The 23666-nt window shown below is 34.4% G+C and overlaps 2 long non-coding RNA genes across 6 annotated transcripts in view; one reads left to right on the top strand and one right to left on the bottom strand.

Annotated features, from left to right (window-relative positions):
• LOC144313356 (uncharacterized) overlaps positions 1–1219 on the bottom strand; it is a 46472-nt gene extending 45253 nt beyond the window's left edge. Inside the window, exon 1 of one of the 2 annotated variants that reach the window (XR_013379014.1) lies at positions 1086–1219. This is a non-coding gene — a long non-coding RNA (uncharacterized LOC144313356). The remainder of the gene's footprint in view (positions 1–1085) is intronic. The other variant, XR_013379013.1, reaches the window with a different exon arrangement.
• LOC144313794 (uncharacterized) overlaps positions 1–23666 on the top strand; it is a 466610-nt gene that overhangs the window by 403227 nt on the left and 39717 nt on the right. The gene's annotated exons all lie outside the window — the stretch shown is intronic.

The following is a 23666-nucleotide window of genomic DNA, read 5'->3' on the forward strand; positions in this document are numbered from 1 at the left end:
AGCAATATATAATTCACCATGGACTGTATCCTAAGAATAATCTTAGTGCATCCCACTTCTAGGCTTATAATTATAGAAAACACAAACCTCATGAACTCCTGCTAAATAAAACACTCAAGAAAGAATAGTTTGAAGGATAAAATTTCATTTAGGCGATCTGTTGTCAGCATTTCTTTCAGAGACTATATAAAGAAGAAAATAAGCTTAAAAATTAATATTTTGAGACAATGGGTTAGTTATGTCCCCTGGTAACAAATAATTCTCACATTTAAGTACACTAAAAATTTTGCTTTATGTTAACTCCTCCCTAAGGAGAAAATAAAGTTAAACATCAATGTCAATATCAATAGAGCAGTAATCAGAACCATAATTCAACTCATAACTGTCCAAATTGGATGATCATTTGGAGTTTTAGGTACAATTTATTGAAGAGGTCATTTTCATTGTTTCCCTGGAATCTTATTTCTTTAGAATCACCTCAATTTTTCTTTAAAATTATTTTAGTAGTTCCTGGGTGGCTCAGTCAGTTTAGCATCTGACTCTTGGTTTTGGCTCAGGTCTTGATCTCAGGGTGGGGAGACAGAGCCTGCACCAGGCTCTGTGCTCAGTGGGGGGTCTACTTGAGTTTCCCTATTGCCCCTCTCCTTTTCCCCCTCCCCAACTGTCTCTCTCATGTGTGTGTGCACTCTCTCTAAAATCAATCAATCAATCAATCAATCTTAAAAAAAAGAAAAAATACTTCAAATGGACCTTCATCATCTGTGTTATAGTCTGCCTGACATTGATGTTTCAACTTGATTATTTTTAAACATTATGTAAAAATAACAAATTGGTTGTTAAAGGTATATTTTTAAAAATAATAAGCCAAAAACAATTTTTTTAATACCCAGAAGAGAGAACGGGAAAGAATAAAATAATGAACAAGTTCATAGTAAAAAGTATTAAGTTAACCTTTCAAGAAAATGTCTAAAACTGTTATCAAACACAATCAATATTTTGGAAATCAAATTTTTTTAATAAACAAGACCATTCATTTAGAAGCTTGCAGACATAACTTACCAGATTGTTTTGTATTATCTATTTACCTGTTTCCTTTGCTGAAGGTGAGCCCATTGATGACATCAGCTGTGTGTTAATCACATATGTGTTTTTAATGTTTGGTATGTAGCCTAACATTCTCAGCACATGTTTGTTGAGTGGCTAGAGGATCACATGCATTGGTGGAATGAATGAATGAATGAATGAATGGATGTAATTAGTATTCTTACTTCACAATGACTTCACAGTAGTAATAGGCCTGGGGTGGCTTGATGATACCTAAGTTTCTTTGTAAGTTTCCTCAGCATGGTTGTCTAGAGCAGAGGTTGAGCCTTGAAACCCAAAGACATTTTGGAACACTTAATGGCAATAACTGTCTCTCATGGGATGGGTCAGAAACTGGGATGTGAGCCCAGAAATTTAGACATGGAAGAATGAGAATCAATAAGATAAGGACCTCTTGAAGCAGGCAGCTTCTAGAAAATATATGGATCTTCTTTCATTTCTGATAGACGTTGCTTCTTGTTATCCTTTCCTAAATGACCCATAGCAATTTGTGTCAGAGTTGGCTCTCCAGTAAAAATTAATGATTGATTTGAAAAAATGATTCATTATACATTCAATCCAAAAGTTCTGATTAGCATGTGACTAATTGGTTCTCTTCTCTTCAAAAGAAAAACCAGGACACATAAATTCAACTTTTTGGGGTCAAAGAAAACAAAATATGTGACTTTGCAAATTCATCTCAAAGTTTTCTAAAAGTTGTGATGAGATGTTTTCAAATATTTCATCATTCAAGATTGTACAGACTAAAAATAAATATTCAAGGGTGGCTTAAGGGTCATCTTAAGGGACCTTGAAAAGGGAATCTGTTACTCAAAAGATTTAATAGAGAAATACATAATTCATTTTTTAAAAGTAATTTGCAAATCATATTAGGTTAAACCTGTAGGATTTAAAGAAAATGTAGAAGTGTTTTCAATCCAGGAAGCTGTTTATTTAGATATCTAGCTATAGCTGAAATGCTCCTAAAAATGTGCGATGTGTAGAGAATACAATGACCTGCCATCTACACAACTTAAACTGCAAAAGTATTCAGGATAACTCTGGCAAAGTAATTGTTAGCATTTAGCTACAAAACGCACCCTGTTGAGCCACATATTTAATTCTTAGAGTTTTTTGTAGCTAAGAAGAATTATAACCCAAAAATCTAAAAAAGAAACTGGAGAAAAATTTGCACTTTCATTCCTATCCTATGCTTGCTTAATTCTGTAAATTATTGTTTTTTTTCCACAACCCAATTTGTGTGACTTCATAAATGTCTTCATGACCAAAAGGAAACGGGAGTTCGGAGAAATATGTTATATGGGATTTATTGTCTGCTTGAGGAGTCTACATCTGGCTCTGTTCAGCAGAAAGGTTTAGGTCAGTAGCCTTAAAACTCTGACTCAGGCACTGACAAAAGGAGCCTCTCAATGGTAAGAAAAGGCGAAAGGAAGCTGCTTACTTATTAGGGTTAGATTTAAGAGACAAGAATCTGCTGTAAGTGACTTGCAGATGCTTTGCCTATGTCTCTTCTTCCTTTCCTCATTTACCTTCCCTTTTCCTGTAACTGAATTCTAGCCTCAGAAGACTTTTCAATCAATTCCAGAGACTTAAGACAGCAAGGAGATTCAACTCTTCAAGGAAGTTTGGCAAGGGGCATTTGCAAGGAGGCATATAGAACCATGTGGAGTTTCTCCTTTTTTAAAGGAGAGGGGAGAGATTATTATTGTAGTCATGTAGATACATTATTATTGTAGTCATTATTGTAGCACAAGGAAATAGCATCCAAAATACAAGTGGAAGTACTGACTTTATTTAGGTGGGAGCACAGACATGGAAATAGGAGATAAGGCAGGATGGGAGCTTATAGAAGTTCTCTTCTTATTATTCCAATTTGGTCAGAGAGAGGAAGCAAGATCATCCAAAAAAGTGAGAACTACTAAAGGGGTGTCAGTGATTTGAGAAGAGATAATTCAGTATAAAATGATCACTTGAGAAAGGGAGAAAGAGACAGTAAATAAACAGAAAATAAAATGCTGGAAATACAACATTTCCAGCAATCATTTGAGGTTGGTGATCCAGTTAGCATAGTTGGGTCTTTTTTTTTTTTCTAGACAGGCTCAGCAACACAAAGGTCCTGAATAGCCAAGGTTGAGTGTAAGTAGTGTTGAGGTTTTACTTTGGAGGACAACTGGATAGGGTTAGATATGGGTTGGAGGAAGCATGGTAGCTAACGGTAAAAGCAATGGAGTTATAATGATGGACCAAGGAATTCAAGCTTGTTAAGAAGGAAAGTAACTATAAGAAAGGGTTGAGAGACATTGAAGCATTAGGAGGATCACTGAATTATAGGACCTAGAGGGGTTGAAAAAAATGTTAGACTTAGGGTACTGAAGAACATGAGCTGCAAAGTGGGAGGTGGTGGTAAAAGAGTGAACACTTAAAACTAAGATTATGGAGGCTGTGCAGCTATTGGTCATGACTAAGTCTGGAGCATGTCTACAGGGCCTGGGGAGAGAAGAGACAACAAGCTCATTCACAGAAAAGAGATCAGGTACTAAGAGACCAAGATATTGGAAGGATCATCTATTTATATATAAAAATCACTGTGAATTATTATAAAAGTAGTTTTAGAAACAGTGACAAGGAGCGGCGCCCAGGTACCTCAGTTGGTTGAGCATCTGACTTTTGGTTTTGGCTCAGGTCATGACCTCATAGGTTGTGGGATCAAGCCCTGTGTCAGGCACAGTGCTCAGTGAGGGGTCGACTTGAAGATTCTTGCCCTCTTCCCCTCTCCCCACTTGCACTCGTGCTCTCCCTCTCTCTCTCCCTTTAAAATCAATAAATAAGTCTTTAAAAAAAAAGAAAGCAACAAGGATCTATATATATAAAAAAAAAAAAAGAAATGCGAGAAGAAACCTGGAAGCCTGAAAATGGGTAAAACAAAGGGAACTTAGCATGTTGCATGGATTCAGTTCATGGCATGAGTTTGAAAATAGTAAAAATGAGAAAGTAAGGGGTATATAGGGAGAATGACTTTAGAAGAACAAGAGGAACCAATGGTATAAGCAATGTAAGAGAGAAAACAACCACCCTCTGAGGCCTGCATATGAAGAGTATCCTGGAGAGAACAAACTTCATTTAAGATGAGAAGGTAAACAGAACACTTGGAAACAAGTCGAGGATGCAAACGATCTTGCTGGTGATGCACTGTGAATTCCAGAGGGCATAGTACAAGGGTTTTGAATGTTGGGAATATGCAGAGATGGGGTCAGATTAAAGGATGTACAAAACCACCTTGGGGATAAAGATTCAGGTGACAAGAGAAGATACAGGAACTTTGAGTCTCCTGTGGTAATTGAAATAAATGGACGAGAAGCATGATGGAAATAGTCTCATGCTCTCACTGGATATCATCCTGGTCCACTACATTTGTGGCATCGTATTATATACCTCTGGAGAAAGGCAGGCATCTTGAAGTTCTAGCTGTTATAAATATGATTGGAAGCTATAACTTTAGTGAAGTTTCTGAAGATCCGGCGGATCGTGTAGGGATTTTAACTCCAAGAAGAAGAGTAATTGAACATCTTGAACTCCTTACCCACTACCTGCTTAGTAACTTTGGATTTTAAAGGTAAAATATCTTTTCAGAAACTTTGACTCATTTACCTCTTCTGTGTGGCCAGAAGCAGTGGAATGCTTTCTAGGTAATCCAGGCTATGCCATTATTTAGCCTATTGCCCCATTACCATAACTCAAGGAACCTTAGAGTGGTTGCTCTTGGTACCAGACCAAGTACAGTGTGTGCATGCTCTGGTAAACTCCAATAAAATAACTGTAGTGGAAAAGTGCTGGATTTGAGAAAAAATTTTAAAACAATAACTCAGAAAAATTTTTTAAAAATTAACTCTTCAATGCAAAGCTATCATCCTTTGGCAACAAAGCTCCTGCTTGTGGCTAGACTGTTAGAATCTTAGTTATTGCCTGAGAGATACCTAGTGTCCATGCAAATGGAATTATGCTTCATGTAGTTTGAACTTTCTCCATCTGCCAAGCCTCAGGTTTGGGTATAGTGTGTTACATGTTAAATGGAGGTGGTATTGATGGGACCAGACACTCAGAGAAAGTGAAACACAAAAAAATATATTTCCTACAATTTGCTATGCCATCAATCTTCCTTCCAGTCATCTTCACTCAACCAATTCCTGGGGCTCCCTGTGCTCATTGACAGAGTAGGAATATTGACAAGATAAGAAAAGATTTGACCTGTGTTCAGTGAGAACTCTGAAATCCAGCTCCATCCACTCTGTAGTTCATGGAAATTTCTACTGATTACTAGAAAATGTTAAGTGCTGGCCTTACTTCCGTATTGCCATGGTTTCATCTTTTTATATGCCTTCTCCAACAATGTAATAGGAACGTGAAAGAAGCTACAGTTGATTTTTGTTATTGGTGTCAGTTATATTCTTTCTATAAAGTCCCTGCAAACACTAAATTAGTGAATACAGAACCATTGCTCCTAAGGGATATACAGATGAGGTTCCTGTGAGCCTCTGGTCATGACATTTTCATCAACCAGTTAATGTGTAACATTGGTTAATGACTCTTTCTGTTTAAAGACACTTTATTTAGTGTGTATTGTTAATTCATTATCTTTCAGGTCACAGCCAAAGGTACTATAACTCATGCTTCAAGGAAGCTTATCAAGCACTCATATTTTCTCTATAAGGCACATCATGGTCTTCTTGACCTTCGGGAACACTTTAGCACTATGCTTAGAGGCCATTTTAAACAACAATGTCACCAATAAAAAGCACAAAAATCCAAAAAAAGTAGCACTAAATAGACCATGAGAAAGACACCTGTTGATGGAATGGGAGCTGAAATAAGGAGATGGAGAAATGCCCTGTTCAACCTTAGCTGGCAATATGCACATCACACAACTCAACTGTTTCACCTCTCTGCAGGTGTCTGTCAATGACTCTGGAGCATTGCATTTCATTTAGGGATTACAAATCAATTTTTGTGAGTATGTGAATTCACAAATGCAGAATCTGCAAAGAATGAAAATCAACAGTAAATTGGAAGGAATCTCTGGCAATGTGTTGGTGCTGTTCCAGATGTCTTATCTGAGCAAGATAGACTTCAGACAAGGTGCCTTATAAAATTGTCCCCAAGCTACCCACATAGGAAAAATGACATAAACACTCCTAGCATCACACTGATTTAAAAAAATAAAGTCATGGGATCAGGGGCATAATCCTATTTACAGGTTATTAGACAAAGGGAAAGGAAAGTAATAGCACTAATTTACAGTATTTCTTAATTTCCTATTATGCTGCTGAACTAAAATATTCTCGATTGTCTTCTTTATGTTGAGCATGTTTAGAGATGTCTGTAAACTTTTTTGTCTTTCTAGATAATGATTTGGCTAGCACCAGGCCTTCTTTAGTTACTTGTTCTAAAGAGAAAGTGATAGAGTCTGATCTCACTATTTAAACAGATAGTCATACCTTAGGGTCTGGCCTCAAGCCTCTTACAGAATGTGAGCCCCCACTCACACACTTCCACCAACTTCTGTCCATCAGAAGTGTGGCACACTCCTTAATTGTCTCCTTTCTGATAATAATAATAATAATGTCTAATGAGAGTTTACTATATGCCAAGTATTATGCTAAGCATTGTTTCATCTAATCACTCTAATAGCCCTGTGAAACAGTATTATTATCTGTGTGTTATACAGATAAGGAGGCTGAGGTCTATAATTTCTTTAGATAATTTGGTCAAGGTGAGAAAGCTATTTAGGAGCATAGCCAGGATCAAGACCACATGGGTATATTCCGGTAGGCACCAAGCTTGTTGCTTCAGAAGCACAATGTTTCAGCAAGGATAGGCTGGGTTTTGCAGCAGTAACATGCAATCCCAGCATGGCAGTAATTTACTGCTAATAGAGCAGTCACCTCTGGAATATTGCTAGCCACCAGAGTAGAGAGAAAGAAGAGAGTACAGCAATCTCAAATTAAGTCACAAACTTCTTCCTGGACATGATATACCGCAATTTCCCCTCATGTAGGCTATAACAAGTCACATGACCATTCCCAGTACTAATGAGTTGGGGGAGTGCAATACTACGAAGTCTAGAAGAATTGGAATATGTAGTGAGTAGCATTAATGACCACCATATAGGAGCTTACTTTTTATCATCTTATTTAGCTTGAAGTCCTTTCAGAGAGTCTTCTAAGAACTATCTAGTTAGCCTCCCAGGAATGACGACATTGAGAGAGGGGATGGCCTTGTTAGGAGATAATATGTATACCTTATAACCGGAACTCCCACGTTAAAATTAATTAATTGAATTTCTGAGGCACTTGGGTGGTTCAGATAGTTAAGCATCTGCCTTTGGCTCAGGTCATGATCCCAAGGTCCTAGGATTGAGCCCCACGTTGGGCTCTCTGCTCAGAGGGACCTTGCTTCTCCTTCTTGCTCTGCCTGCTTGTGCTTCTCTCTCACCCTCTCAAATAAATAATCTTTAAAAAATAAATGAAAATAAATTGACTTTCTGATTTATATGTCTATTTGTCATCTTACTTAGCCTGAAGACTTCTCAATGAAACAGCCCTTCTCATTTCTGGTTCAACTACTATTTTGTTCTTAGAAAATCCATTCCATTTAGCCAGGAACTAAAACATTTTTATTGTCAGATCCTGCTGGCCAACATAATTTTAAAATAGTGAATATGTATTTCTAAATGCTTATCTAAATAGTTACATAATATTCCATTATATCACTATTCCATTAATCATTTAAAAATTCCCCTAACTTCAGACATTTAAATTGGTGTCAATCTTTTACTCTTTTAACACAGAGCTGTTATAAATATTTTCTATTGGGGGTAGTTCATGTTTTTTTTTTACTGGTTTGAATATTTGACTTTTAGTTGCTAAGAGGCTTTTCCTGTCACAAATGTTTCAGATAGCTTTCATGATTTTTCTATTTGCCTTTTAGTATAATTATGGTATTTTTGAACAGAGGTATTTTCAAGAACTTTGTTGGAACAGCCACATATGAGCACATTAACACTCCATTTCCATCCTCTGCATCATCTCAATAGAGCAAATGAAATCTGATTATGAGCTTTGGGGTCCTAACACCCCATAGCTGTCCTTATCTCATAGCATTTTTATTTACTCATGTTTTTAATTGAGTCCTTGGATGCTCTGATCTGTATCTCTACAAATAGTAAAGAATAATAAATGAAACACATGAGAAAAAAGAAAAAACAAATTTTAGTATTATTAAAGGAAAAAAGGGAACGCCAGTTTAAGGAGACAGATAGGGAGAATGGATATCTCTAAACAATGGCAGATACACTGAGATACAGATCATATTATATTTCTCCAGGTCATTCTCTTAAGGTTTTTTTTCCCCTCATTCCTTAGCCTCTAGCATTCAAGTGTACTTGTTTTTCAGTTTCAAAGCACAGATTTCAAATGCTCATATTTGGTCACTTTGGATGACATCCAAGTCCAAGTCTAACATTTCATTCTTCGATGAGAAAGCAATTTCATTATCCTCTGGTAACACACAAAAACAAAAGTTTTAAACTAAGACTTCCCTTACCATCAATATATTCATCAAACATTTAGATATTGTGGGATTTAAAGAGACTTAGGGTTTTAAATTTTTTACCTGCTATACTTCTATACCACTTGAATTCTTTGCAGGTATTTGTAATTATTTATCACCAAAACTATTAGTGCATGATTGATATAAAAATGAATTTAAAAAATATTTTCCAATTGAAAACATCCTTAACTAATTTGTGTGATTCTAAGAAATTTCTAGAGATAAATACAAATGGTTTTAAAGTATGATGGCGATTTGGAGCAAAGTGGAGAAAATATTTATATGTTACTCTAAATGATATAGTTAAAGGGTATCAAAGTAAATAAAATCTTGATTTGACCATAATTCATATTATTTCTTTGAAATGTACTACTTAAGCATTACTTTGTTCATGCTTTTTCCAGAGGATCCATTCAAGAATTACATTATAAAACATAGTTTAAAAGTAAATTTGATTTAAAAGAAAATTAAATTTCTTAGATGACTTAAAGAATGAAATAAAGTCATTTATTTACAAATCACTGACATCAAAATGTACTATGTAAATGTATTATCACCAAAGGAATTTATTAGAAATTATATTCTAATAGAAAAAAAAGCCTCTTATTGGAAAAGTGAAAACAAATTATATGTTCATTGCAAGATACAGGAGAGAAATGTCATATAGATGTTTTGAATGTTGTTCAACAGAAAACTTTGAGAATTATCCCACGATTAAGAAAGATCTATAAAGAAAAAAGATATTGGCATAAAATAAGTCATCTCCTGAGAACTGTTTCATTACAAGATTCAACTTCTGCTGACCTTATGCTGATGATATGATACAGTTTTATGAGGAGGTATAAAAGTGTAGCTGTTACCTCAGGTGGGGGTGGGACAGGCCAATAGCAAGTTGACTGCTTGAACTACTTTATTTTAAATAGCAGCACGGAATCATGGCAAAAGATTTCCAAAGGATAAAAATCTTAAATATTTTAGGACCCTGATTGATAGACATTTTGCAGTATTTTGAGATATTTTAAAATGGGTATTTTATTTTTCTCTAGGTGAGAGCTATAACTTAAAGTTAAAATGACCATAGTCTCGGCTCTGAACTGAGTGGCAGTAGTCTTAGGTCAAGGCATCTTGAGAAACTCTCTCTTTATTGTATGCCACTCCTAAAGAAAATGTAGTGTACCCATTCTTGTCATACAGACTCATTTTTTTTTTTACATAGCTTCACATATCCTACCGAGGCCTCTTGAGGCAGAACTATGTATAATAACAATACAACACCTCACTGACACACAAAGCATTTATCTACTACAATTATCTAAGAAATAGCAAATATCAAAAAATAATGACTATAAGTGAAGAGCCAAAACATCACATGGAGGCCAAATTTTATGAGCTCTGTGTTCTTTGAAGAAATCTTTAGGTCTTTATCCTCTATACTTAGCACTAACTTTACATGTAATTTTAACTGCTTTGTTTATTTGCTTTCCTCATCTGTAGCAAATTGACAAAGGAAGAACTAATAACATATGTAGCCTGAGCAGAAGAGATGAAGCAGAACAAAATAGAGCATAGCTTCAAGAGGTCAACAATAACAACAACCATACTGGTAATAATAGTAATAGTGATATGTTGCCATTTAGCATTCCATAATTGGCCCCTGTGTCTAGCACGATATAGATGAGAGATAGGCTGAGTCTGGGGTGGGCACATATTCCTGTATGAGAGAGACATCATCCTCTATGAAGAAAGTCTCTCTGTTAACTTTTGCCACAAAATATTGCCGAAGATTTGCACTAATCCATGCTCACCAAGGAAATTTCTACTTCGCTTCCCAGGAATCACCACATGGAGAGGGGATGACCTCAATAGGAGGTAACATATCTAGTACTGGAACCCCCACATTAAAATTAATAAATTAGCTTTCTGATTTATATGTCTCATATAATCTCAGTCCATTATGAATCATATCATCTTCATTTTACTAATAAAATCCAGTTGTTAGACCTGCAAGTGTAAAGAAATGAACCTTAGTTCCTAGTAAAATTACTAAGCCCTGCCACTGCCTGAGGCCTCTGAGTACCAGCCTTCCCCTCCTACATATTGATAATTTTTCTTCAAGCAAAGTTTCACTAGGAAGATTCTGGTATAAAAGCTTTCACTATTATTTCCTTGAGGAACTATTCATTTTCTTAAGGAAATCCTAAGAGTACCTCCCATTTGCATAAGGCAAAACATTCTTTAGTAAGTCACAGGCTGTGATATTTTTACAAATGACCCAATTACTCCTCTGTTAGAATCTTTAAACATTCACCATTAAAGAATTTCTGGTCACACATACAGACATTTTTTATAATTATGGGGAAAACTCAAAAAATGCTGCTAGAAGCAAAAATAATACTTTTGACTTACAGCCAAAAAAAAAGTTATTTAGGATTTACACACATTTTTGTGATTAAAAATCAGCTTTTGGGAAGGTAAAATTCTGAGGTGAAGTAGTAGCATTGTAAGCACTCAGTCCAGAATAAATCAGAAATCTGAAACCTATATCTGTATAAACAGAAAACTACCCGAGGTGGCAGTTCTTGCAATCTTCCAGTACCACAAATATTAGTTGACTCCCTTCCATAATTTCTAATTCAGAGGCAGTTCTAGGAACTGTGCAAAGTATATTAATAGTCATGGTTCCTTCTTACACCAAACACAATTATATTTAAAACCCACGCTTGTAGAGAAGCCAAGAGTGGACCTGCTTGCTTTGTTTATCTCTGAGTACGCTTAGGAGATCTACGTTTTTAGACAGTGTCAGGGTGGTGGGATGTGTTCTTCTCTTTTCCAGTTTATCAGGCAAGACTTCATGGTGAAGTGGGGAGAAAGGGGGCATACCTGTTAAGTAGACAGCTTGCCACTTCTTTATGTTTGAGTCTCTAAGTCATTCTACAAAGATGTAGTTGCACTGGGTAGGTACCCTACAAACTCAGGTGTATCTATTCACAGCCACAGTGGGAGGAAGCATGTCCACCTGGACAACCACACGAGGTGGGGGCCCTGCCCTCAAGAGGAAGTAAAAACTAATGAGGAAGAAAACCAATTATATTCAACTGCCTCTTCTGACAAACCCTCCCTTCCAAAAAGATTTTCTGTCATCAGAAGACATGTTTAGAAGATGATCTCATGCATAGTAATCTATCTGGATCTTGTAGACAGAACCCTAAACTGCCAATCTAAAAACAGGAAGCCAATGACATCCCTACAGAAAGCATGGCAAAATGGATGGAAACCCTAAGTCAGTGTCCCTTTGGGTTTTTATTCTATTCTTTGTCGAGCCTCTTTGTTAGCATGAGAAAATGCAATACGATTTGCTTGGAACATTTTTCGTGGTTCTGGGCTCAACAGCTAGACACATAGGAAGGCTCCTATGTTTCACTTTTCTCACTGTTAAGTGGGTGTAATAATGCATATCTTCCCAGATTTGCAGGTGGTACTAGGGTAATATACATAATGCACCCAGCATAGTGCCTGCTGCAGTAGGTTCTTTAAAAAAAAAAAAAAAAGAAGAAGAAGAAGAAAAAAAGAAAATGTAGTGTACCCATTCTTGTAATACTTTTTTTTTTAAAAAAAGAAGGTTCTCAATAAATGGAAGCTGTCACTAATAGTATTTTAGTAAGATGTTATCCCCTGCCTGCTTCTGTTATCTAAACATATTCTGACTTAACTGACATGTAAACCATTACTTTCTTTTTTTTTTTTTTTTTTTGATGGTTTATCCACTTGTAAAATGAGGCTAGCAGGCCAAAAACTATACTTAAATCAGACATAAAAATTACATTTGTAAACTGGAACCACTTGAGGGAAAGACATTCTGAATTGCATCCTAGGTACTTTAGTAGCAATAAAATGTTGCCTTAGGAGTAAAGTTTCTCCTCATTTATATAATATAAAATATTCTCCTATAAAACTTAGTATATTCTCCTATAAAACTTAGTATATTCACAAAGGGTTTATTACTAAGAGATTGTTAAAATAATAAAAATCTGTGGCAAAGAAATAAACCATGAGACTATACATCTGTGGCTTCATAGAAAGATTCCCTAAAGAAAACCTGAGAGAGAGTTCAGAAATCAAAGAGCAAAAGAAGTAAATAGTTCAAAAATAGATTTGTGTGTGTGTGTGTGTGTGTGTGTGTGTGTGTTTCCTCTTCATTTGCTTCACTTTTGTATGCAAGGACTCAATGATTAGAGAAATTTATTTAGAAATACCTATTATTTTGGCAACTATGTGTTGCCAGATTGTATATCTGCATAAATATTCTTATGTGAGTAGTTAGTTGAAACTGATGGTTATAATAATGAAAAGAAACTCAGTAACCAAATTATATTATAGTCAGTATTCTCATGATGTCAAATAGATTATCTTGTATATCTATGATTCATAAAAGTATTTGAACCCTTCAAAATATACCCAGTATTTTAGTTTCATGAAATCCATTTCAATACATTCACAACTCTTTCTAAAAATTAATATTAAAATATGAAGAAATAAAATTGATATATTAAAAGATCTGGAGACTTGAAAGTCAGAAGACAAAGTCTGTGTTTCGTACTGTTTAAATGAAATTTAAAGACAACTAAAGGGAATTTTCTACCTTATCTAGCTTAAATGAGAGGACAAAAGGGTGGATAGTCCAGACTACAAGCAGTGACCTATAAGATTAAAAAGAAGTCTCTTTGTCGCAATTTTATCATCACTTGTAAGTGATAAAGTGCCAAAAGACAGGCTTGTGGCAGTAGCAATACATTTTCTTTGAGGCAGTAAAATCATCAACAAGGTGTCTGTATATGTGCAGCCCTGCTTGAATATGAAAGCAATTTTCCAAAGCCCTGTAGCTTAATTCTATTGTTTTCGTCAAGAACGAATATTCTAGATCACATTTTCAGTGACTGATTGTAATAGACACAGCTTGAAAAATGGATGAGAAATCTCCCCAAATGATTACTGGACAAGGGTTCAATACCATCAGCAGCAATATTTGCATTTATCTAAAAAGAGATTAAATGCTAACAGGACTGCTATACATTTTCATCTGTGTAGCATCCTTGCATGCTTTTTCTATTAAAGTAAGGATAGGGCAAGATTGGAATAGAACAAAAAAGAACAAAATTTAAATTAAATAAATCTAAGTAAAAGTTTAAGAGAATGTTATACAGTAATACAAAAATTAATATACATACTCAACTAACACATTGAACTTTTAAAATATTTTAAAAAAACAAAATAGTAAAATAAAAATACCATTCAAAATATAAATGCCACTTAATTATATCACTACTAATGAGCTCGTTTTAGCTACATTTTCAGGTTTAAAGCAAATCCAAAGTTGGAAAATATTAACATGTCATCTTTGAATATGTAATCTAGTTATGACCAAAGGCAATTTTAATTATTTAGATTCTCAATAGCTTTTATGGATAATTTTCAGGCCAATGATTACTTGCGTAGGAATGTTACTTTTAGGTGTAAAGAAATAAGGTTGTCATAGGTCAAAAATGAATTGCTCTCTCTGCTCTTTCGTACCACTGATTGTGATTGGGTAAGCTAATGCTTTGGAGGTTTTCTTATCCTTGGGTGGGCTTTTTTGCTGGTTGTGCCACAAGGGGGTGTACATAAAAGAGAACTTCAAATATGAACTTGATAATACTCATTTTACAACCTGCGTATGTGTACTTAAGAAATTGGAAGAGGTACTTGAGTGCTTGTTTTTGAGACACACAGTGGATAGTAAATGACAGGGAAGTTAAAAAAGATTCTAGTACACAGGAGAAAAGGAATAGCAGAATATAGATGACCTGACAATTTTACCTCAAATACTTCGGAATATACTAGGGAGAAAATAATAGTATAGAATTCTCAGAAAATAATGTTTCAATTAATTGTGTTTTTATATATATTCTAAGACAGACTTTACTTCATTCCTTAATTCTGAAGACATTTCTGACATGAAATGTTTTGTTTCATTAATTAGCATTGTAACTGGGGTAGTTCCCTTATTCATCTTTTCTGTGATGATTTAAGGTGTTGGCAGAAGTTCATTCCATACTTTAAATATCATTGTAAAAGTTCTAGAAATGTAGAGGAGAAAGGTATAGAAGATTGGGTTTAATGTGGATAGACCTAGAACATCTTTAACGAATAGGTTATGTCATAAACTCCCAGGATTATCTTGCTTTTAGGATATTTGCTTTCTAATTTTAAAAACAGTATTGTGGACAGGTTCTTGTTCACTGGGTACTCCTATCTTTCAAGATTTCACTTAACTCAAAAAACATGATATGGAGAAATGAGCAACTTGATCTTGTGAAATGCTATACTAACCACTCATTTGAAAAGTCTTGCTTACGTAAGTAATAGGCCATAATGATGAAGCTAAAATAGTAGTCATGTTTCTTCAAGACACTATCTGAAAAAAATCATGAGATCTCTATCCCTGAAAATCCTCAAGCAATTAGGCAGTAGCCTGGCTAGAGTGTTTTAGCAAAAAGTAGTCCTAGAAAGTAAAGGATACAGCAGAGGAACATAAAAGTACTCTCTTACATTCAGTTCTATGAGTCTGTCCTTTATACAACAGAATTTAGATGCCTTTTGAGGGGCAGGGTGGAAATACATGTAAATTCTTCATTATTAAAAAAATATATTCTCCATTATTTTCCCTATCCTATGCTGATTCTTCATTCCCACTCTAATTCTGACTGTTAAGAGAAATCCACATTGAAATATACTGCAAAAGTTGAAAAGAAGCTTATACATCATCTTGTCTACCTCTTCATTTTATAGAAAAAAAACTGAAGTAGACAGAAATCAAGTGACTTGTTCAAGATAACACAAGTAATTCCTTCCATAGCAAGAACCAGAACTCCAATATTTCTCTAATTAGTACATGAATCCTTCATATTTAACAAAGGCAGTGGTTCTGAGTTAGTCTATGACCAAAATACATATAATAGTTGAGGCATTATCTATAAAAATATTCCTGTATTACATGATGGCTTTTTTTTTAATCCATCCACATTTCTCTCACCTCATGAATAAGATCAAATATCCCATTTTGTTCTAAATAGATAATCCCAGAGGGTTTGTTTCTCTGAAACCACAATTTAGACCATACTCTAGAAGGTAAGTGTGTCCCTGCAAGTAAATGAATGTTATTCCTGGTGCAGAAAATTAGTTTAACCTTTACCCTGAGTATGGTTTAAATGTTCTAATGTATAACTTGCTAGTCTGTATTTATTTTAGTTCATTAAAAACCAAGCATGATTTTAAATGATTTGGGCTTGATTTAACATATTAGTCCTTAGAGTTTAAGAAATAGTGTAAAAAGATAGGCTAGGTCCATTGTAAATTAACATATCATGTCAACAAGTCTATGTGTGATTTTTTAATTTTCCAGTTGGTAGAAAATAGTATTTTAAAAAATCCGGTGTTGAGTATATGATCAAATTTCCCAGGATTCCACAACCTGCAATGTTTCATTTAATACTGTTAATATTCCCAAGAGTTATAAAGAGGCAGAGACTTTCTACATAACATTATGCCCTATATTTGAGTTTATATGCCTAACAGGGAAGCTATATGATAAATACACCCTTCTAATCTCTATATGTGAAAGATGTTTTCAGAGAAAACACAATTTCTATTAAAAAGATCAGATTAATGGTGAGATGAAATGGGTCAATATAAAATAACTGAAGGAAAAGCATTTTTGGAATGCCAATGTAAGGACCTCAGAAAATATGTTTCATAAAATGAATGAGAACCCTAGGGAAAATGGTCAACATCAACTTTTTTATAACTCTGAATATTAACCAAAGTTTTTTATGATCCAAGGAGTATTTATTTGAAAAACATAAACAAACAAACAAACAAAATCTTGAAGCTCAGTAAGGACAGTGAGCTTTGTGGCATTTTAGCTTCTTTTTTCCAGCTCCTCCTCCAGAGTTCCAAATCACCCTGAAGACCAGCAGGCTTGCAACCATGCTGAAAATACAACAAAATGTTTAGCTATTGAAGGAAGCTAAACAAGTTTGACTCTTCCCCCTAAAAGCCCTTTTTTTCACATAATTGACACTACCTCGCCTTCCTCCCTAAGGTCCCTGGAAAGGGGACAACCAATTACAGACCTTATCTCTATTTGACCTGAATCAGAGATCACCCAGGGAAGTCCTATCTGAAATTGTTAGTCCAAAACAAAGGCTTTGTTTGACATCCCATGTAGGTAGCTACCTGAGGTGATGATGCATGTTGGGGCAACAAGATTCTGGCCAGAAATCTTAAAAGGAAGATACAAGTAATAAGATATACATAGAGTACAAGCTTTAACCTATACCTTAAGATTTAGAAGACTATAAACATGTGCAGGAAACACATAAGAAATCCTAAGCTCTCACCTCTGTTTGACTGTAGCACTCTGTGCAAAAATTAGGTGAAAGTTAGAGCTCTCAAGCACCTGCATGCTCAGGGCATGCCATGAAACAAACACAGAGCCCATAAACAAAGGGTGGAAGATTTACTGGTTCAAGAAATTTAAGGAAACTTCTGTCCAGTCATTACCTGACCATAAAGCTAACTAAGAAATACTACAATGACTACACACTTTAAAAATTAGTCTAGGGAAGTCACTAAACTAACAGTAGCAGCAACAAAAACTGTAGAGAAAGAAGTGAATCTGATTTCTTCATATTTATGTTATGTCTGTGATTCAACAAACCTGAGCAGATATGCATAGAAGCAAAAAAATATAAAAGTAAGCAGGAGAAAAAACAGTGAATAGAAGAAACTTTACCTGAAGAAATTCAGATACTGGGCTTATTAAAAGAAAGACATAGATCTTATTAAAAGAAAGATGTTAAATCTAAAGCTAGTACTTAGAAATGACAAATACCCACCATTTGCTTCAACGTGGATGGAACTGGAGGGTATTATGCTGAGTGAAGTAAGTCAGTCGGAGAAGGACAAACATTATATGTTCTCATTCATTTGGGGAATATAAATAATAGTGAAAGGGAATATAAGGGAAGGGAGAAGAAATGTGTGGGAAATATCAGAAAGGGAGACAGAACGTAAAGACTGCTAACTCTGGGAAACGAACTAGGGGTGGTAGAAGGGGAGGAGGGCGGGGGGTGGGAGTGAACGGGTGACGGGCACTGGGTGTTATTCTGTATGTTAGTAAATTGAACACCAATAAAAAAAATAAATAAAGTACAATTTTCTGAAGATAAAATATATGGGTATTAAGTAAAGAAAAAAAAATAAAGCTAGTACAAGTATTATCATAAAACTAAAAAGAAATAATATCTAAATGATTAAAGTATAAAGACAATGTTTCAATAAATAGAGAATATCAACTCAGTGACAGAATTTATACCAAGAAATCAGGAAGGAAGGAAGGAAGGAAGGAAGGAAGGAAGGAAGGAAGGAAGGAAGGAAGGAAGGAAGGAAGGAAGGAAGAAATTCTGGAGTTAAAAAGTATAATCACTAACATATAAAATTTACTAGAGAGGCTCACCACCAAATTTAAGCTGAAAGAAGAAAGAATCAGAAAACCCAAAGGTAAGTCAATTGAGACTCTATAGTGTAAAGAATAGAAAAAAAAGAAAAAAGAACACAACCTTAGAAACATATGGGATCCTATCAAATATACCAACATACCCGTTATGAGAGTTCCAGAAGGAGAGAAGGGAGAGAAATAAGCATAAAGGTGGTTTGACAAAATCATGACTGAGAACCTCTCAAACTTGATAAAAATATTATCTTATACACTGAGGAAACTCAACAAACCCAAACTCAGGGATCCATGCCTACACACCACATGGCCAGACGGTTGAGAGCCCAAGATAAAGACAGAATCTTGAGAGAATTATGGGGAAAAAAAGAACCATTATCAATAAAATTGACAACTCAAATTTCATCAGAAACAATGGAGAACAGAAAGCAGGGGCTGACAAAGAGTTCTAAAAGAAATAACTATAACCAAGAATCCCACATCCAGAAAAACTATCCTATAAAAATGGAGAGGGGCACTTGGGTGACTCAGTTAAGCACTTGCCTTCAGCTCAGGCCATGATCCTAGAGTTGAGTTACCTGCTCTGTGTTGAGTTACCTGCTCAGTGGGGAGAGTGTTTCTCCATCTCCTTCTGCTTATCCCCCACTAATGCTTTCTCTGTCTTTAAAATAAAGGTAAAAACGGAGAAATTAAGACATTTCCAAATACTCAAAAACTGGGAGAATTTGCCATTATTGTACCTGCCCCACTATAGAGATATTAAAGACAGTCTTGCAAAATGAAATGAAAAGATACTACAGAGCAATGTAAAATTTTGCAGAGAAATAAAAATCACCAGTAAAGTAACTAAATAGGTAAATATAAAATAGTATAAATGTATTTTTGCTTTGAATACATACAAGAAAGAAATGCATTCTTTCTTGTCTAAGAAACAGCTGCATAAAACTATTTGTAAAACTGTGTTGACAGGCTCATATTGTATAGAGATGCAAATTGCATGACAATAATAGCACAAAAGATGTGGGGAAGAGACAGAGCTATATTACAACAAAGTTTTTCTGAACTGTTGAAGTTAAATTGGTATTAATACAAACTAGATTTGTTTTAAATTGAAATGTTAATTTCAACGCTCAGGAAAAATGGTAAAAAAAAAAAAAACCACAAAAACACAATCAAAGAAATAGTTGGAAAATCAAAATAGTACTCTAGAAAATACCTAACACAAAAGAAAGCAATAATGGAAAACCAGAAAAAAAAGATGCAAGATGTGTAGATAACATTTTGCAAAATGGCAAATGTAAATTGTACTTTATGAGTCATTACATTAAATGTAAATATGTTAGATACTCTAACTAAAAAGGCAGAGATTAGAAGGATTGATAAGAGCATATGCTATCTACAAGAAGCTACTTATTTTTTAAAGATTTTATTTATTCATGAGAGACACACAGAGAGAGGCAAAGATACAGGCAGAGGGAGAAGCAGGCTCCCTATGGGGAACCCAATGTCGACTCGACCCCAGACCCAGGATAACACCCTGAGCTAAAGGCAGATGCTCAACCACTGAGTCACCTAGCAATCCCTACAAGAAACAATTTAGTTTGAAAGTTATAAATAGTTAAAATTATAAGAAGGAGATAGATAGATGATAGATAGATAGATAGATAGATAGATAGATAATAGATAGATAGATGATAGGTAGATAGATTTATAGATGATAGATAGATGATAGATAGATAGATAGATAGATAGATAGATAGATAGATAGATAGATAGATAGATGATAGGTAGGTAGGTAGATAAATTGCAAACAGTAAACCAAAAAAGAGTTAGAGTAACATATTAAAATCATACAAAATAGAATGAAAGATAAATGTCACTAGGAACAAAGAAGGCTATTTTATAATGAAAAAAGTTTAATGCATTAGAAAAGCATAACAATTGTAAATCTATATGTACCTAACCACAGAGCCCAGAATATATGAATCAAAAGCTGAGTAATTGAAAAGGAAAATGGACAATTCAATACATAAGGACTTCAATACTCTACTTTCATTAATGGATGAGACAACTAAGCAGAAGATCAACAACAAAAGAAAAAAAGAAAATTGAACAGCACCCTATACCAACTAGACCTCACAGACATCTCTACCCAGTAATAGAATATATATCTTTCTCAAGTGCCCATTGAACTTTCTCTAGAACTGACTATAAGTTAGGCCTTAAAAGAAGCCTCAATAAATTTTAAAAACTAAAAATCACACAATATATGTTCTATAACAACAGTTGAATAAAATTAGAAATCACTAACATGGGCCAGCCCCAGTGGCTCAGCGGTTTAGCTCGCCTTCGGCCCTGGGCGTGATCCTGGAGACCCGGGATCAAGTCCCACATCGGGCTACCTGCATGGAGCCTGCTTCTCCCTCTGCCTGTGTCTCTGCCTCTCTTTCTCTCTTTCTGTGTTTCTCATGAATAAATTTAAAAAAATAAAATCTTTAAAAAAAAATCACTAACACTGGGAAAATTCACAAATAAGTGGAATTTAATATCCTCTTTAATAACTGATGAATCAAAGAAGAAATCACAATAGAAATTTAAAAATGCTTTTAAATAAATGAAAGCTAATACATAGCACACCAAAACTTACAAATGTAGCTAAAACAATGCCTAGAGAGAAACTGTGAGCTGTAAATGCCATATTTTTTAAGACTCAAATATAATCTAATCTTACAGCTTTAAAAACTAGAAAAATTAGAGCAAACTAAATCCAAAGCAAGTAGAATAAATGAAATAATAAAAATCAGAGAAGAAATAAATGAAATAGAGAAAAGAAACACAATAAAGAAAATGGATGAAATCAAAGCTGGTTCTTTGAAGAGATCAATAAGAATTATACATTTTGATTGACCTTACAGAAATACATAAGATTATAAACTAAAAATAACCTTAATTAAATAAATAATTTAGATTAAATGGACCAATTCTTAGACACAAACTAGTAAAATTTTCTATTTCAAAAAGAAATAGAAAATTTGTATATACCTAACAAGTAGAGATTTAATTAATAATTTTAAAAGTTCCTCCAAAAAATAAAAAGCTTGAGCTCAAACAGCTGGTGAATCCTACAAAATGTATTAAGAATAAATATTAATTTTTCATAAACTCTTGCAAAGTATAAAAGAATAGGGAATACTTCCTAACTAATTTTATAATGCTTGTATTACTCTGACACTGAACCAGACAAAACATCACAAGGAAACTATAAACCAATGCCTCCTATCAATACATATGAAAAACTCCTTGACAAAATACTAACAAACTGAATTCACCACCATAAAACAAGGATTATCCACCATACCAAGTAGGATTTATCTCAGGAAGGTATGGTGGGTTTAATTTCAAAATTAATGTACTACACTATATCACTAGCTTAAAGGACAAAAAATTATCTAAATGAATATAAATATAGAAAAACAATTTCATGAAACGTAATAAAATAGGAAACAGGCATTGATTTAAAAAAAAAAAAAAGAACACAATCAACTTAATGGTGAAGGACTGAATGTTTCCTCCCAACATGTCGACTCCCACTGCATCAGTTCAACATTACAATGCAGCTTCTATCCAGGGAAATTAGGCAAGAAAAAGAAAAGATATCCATATTGGAAATAAAGTAAAATTATATCTATTCATTGATGGCATGATCTTATAAATGTAAAAGCCTAAGGAATCACAGAGAAAGTGTTAGAACTAAAAACAATGAGTTTAATAAGTTTTCAGATACAAGATTAAATTGCTATACAGACAACAAATAATATGAAAATGAATTGAGAAAAAAATTCCATTTCTGAACGAGATTGAGAGTTCAGAAGTAAACTCTTAAACTTATGGTCAGTTGATTTTCAAAAAGGGTGTCAAGATAAATCAATGAGGAAAAAATAGTTGTCAGCAAATGGTATTGGGACAACTGGATTTTCACATGTGAAAGAATAGAGCTGGATCCCACTTTACATCATACACAAAAATTAACTCAAAATTGATAAACCTAAATGTAAATTTTCATGAACTAGGGTTCAGTAATGATTTTTTTAGATATGACACCAAAAGCATGAGGAAGAAAAGGAAAAATAGATAATTTGGACTGTCAAAATTAAAAATTTTTTGCTTCAAAAGACACTATCAAGAAACGAAAAAGACAATTCACAAAATAAGACAAATGTATCTGCAAACCATCTATCTAGTAGATATTTTTCTTATTTTATAACTGGAAGTTGTACCTTTTCGGTCACCTTCCCTCATTTTGTCCACCCTTTACTGCCTGCCTTGGACAACCACCCATCTGCAATCTGTGTCTATAAGCTCAGTTTTATTTTTTGGTTGTTGTTGTTGGTGGTTTTAGATTCCATGTGTGAGATCAAATAGTATTTGTCTTTCTCTGTCTGATTATTTCACTTAGCATAATGCCCTTAGGGTTCATCCATGTTGCTGCAAAAGGCAGGATTTCCTTTTTTATAGCTGAATAATATTCTAATATATATATATATATATATATATATATATATATACCATAATTTCTTTATTCACACATTCATGAATGAACACTTAGGTTGTTTCCCCATCTTGACTATTGTGAATGATGCAATAAACGGAGCATATATCTTTTTAGGCTACCTTTTTCATTTTCTTCAGACAGATACTCAGAAGTGGGGTTGCTGGATCATATTTTAATTTGTTGAGGAACCTCCACCTCCATACTGCTTTCTATAATGGCCGCACCAATGTACATTCCCATCAACAGTGAGCAAGTGTTCCCTATTCTCCTCATCCCCACCAATACTTGTTCTTTCTTTCTTGTCTTTTTCTGTCATTCTGACCGTATGGGGTGATATCTTACTCTGGTTTTGATTTGCATTTCCCTAATGATAAGTGATGTTGAGCATCTTTTCATGTGTCTGTTGGCCATCTATATATCTTCTTTGGAAAAATGTCTATTCAGATCATCTGCCCATTAGATTAGGTTTTTTGCTATTGAGTTATATGAGGTTTTTGTATATTCTGGAAAAAAAAAACTATCAGATATACAATTTGCAAATATTTTCCTCCATTCAGTAGGTTGCTGTCTCACTTTGTTGATGGTTTTCTTCATTGTGCAGAAGCTTTTAATTTGGTGTAGTTCCACTTGTTTATTTTTGCTTTTGTTATCTGATTTTGGTGTCAAATCCAAGCAATCATCACTAAGACCAATATGAAAGAGCATATAGCCTATGTTTTCTTCTAAGAGTTTTATGGTTTCAGGACAATGTCCAAGTCTTTAATCCATTTTGAGTTAATTTTTGATTTAGTGAACCAAGATAGTGGTCCAGTTTCATTCTTTTGCATGTAGCTATCTAGTTTTCCCATTACCATT

This window comes from Canis aureus, chromosome 5 (assembly GCF_053574225.1).
Source record: "Canis aureus isolate CA01 chromosome 5, VMU_Caureus_v.1.0, whole genome shotgun sequence".
NCBI classification, from domain to species: Eukaryota; Metazoa; Chordata; class Mammalia; order Carnivora; family Canidae; genus Canis; species Canis aureus.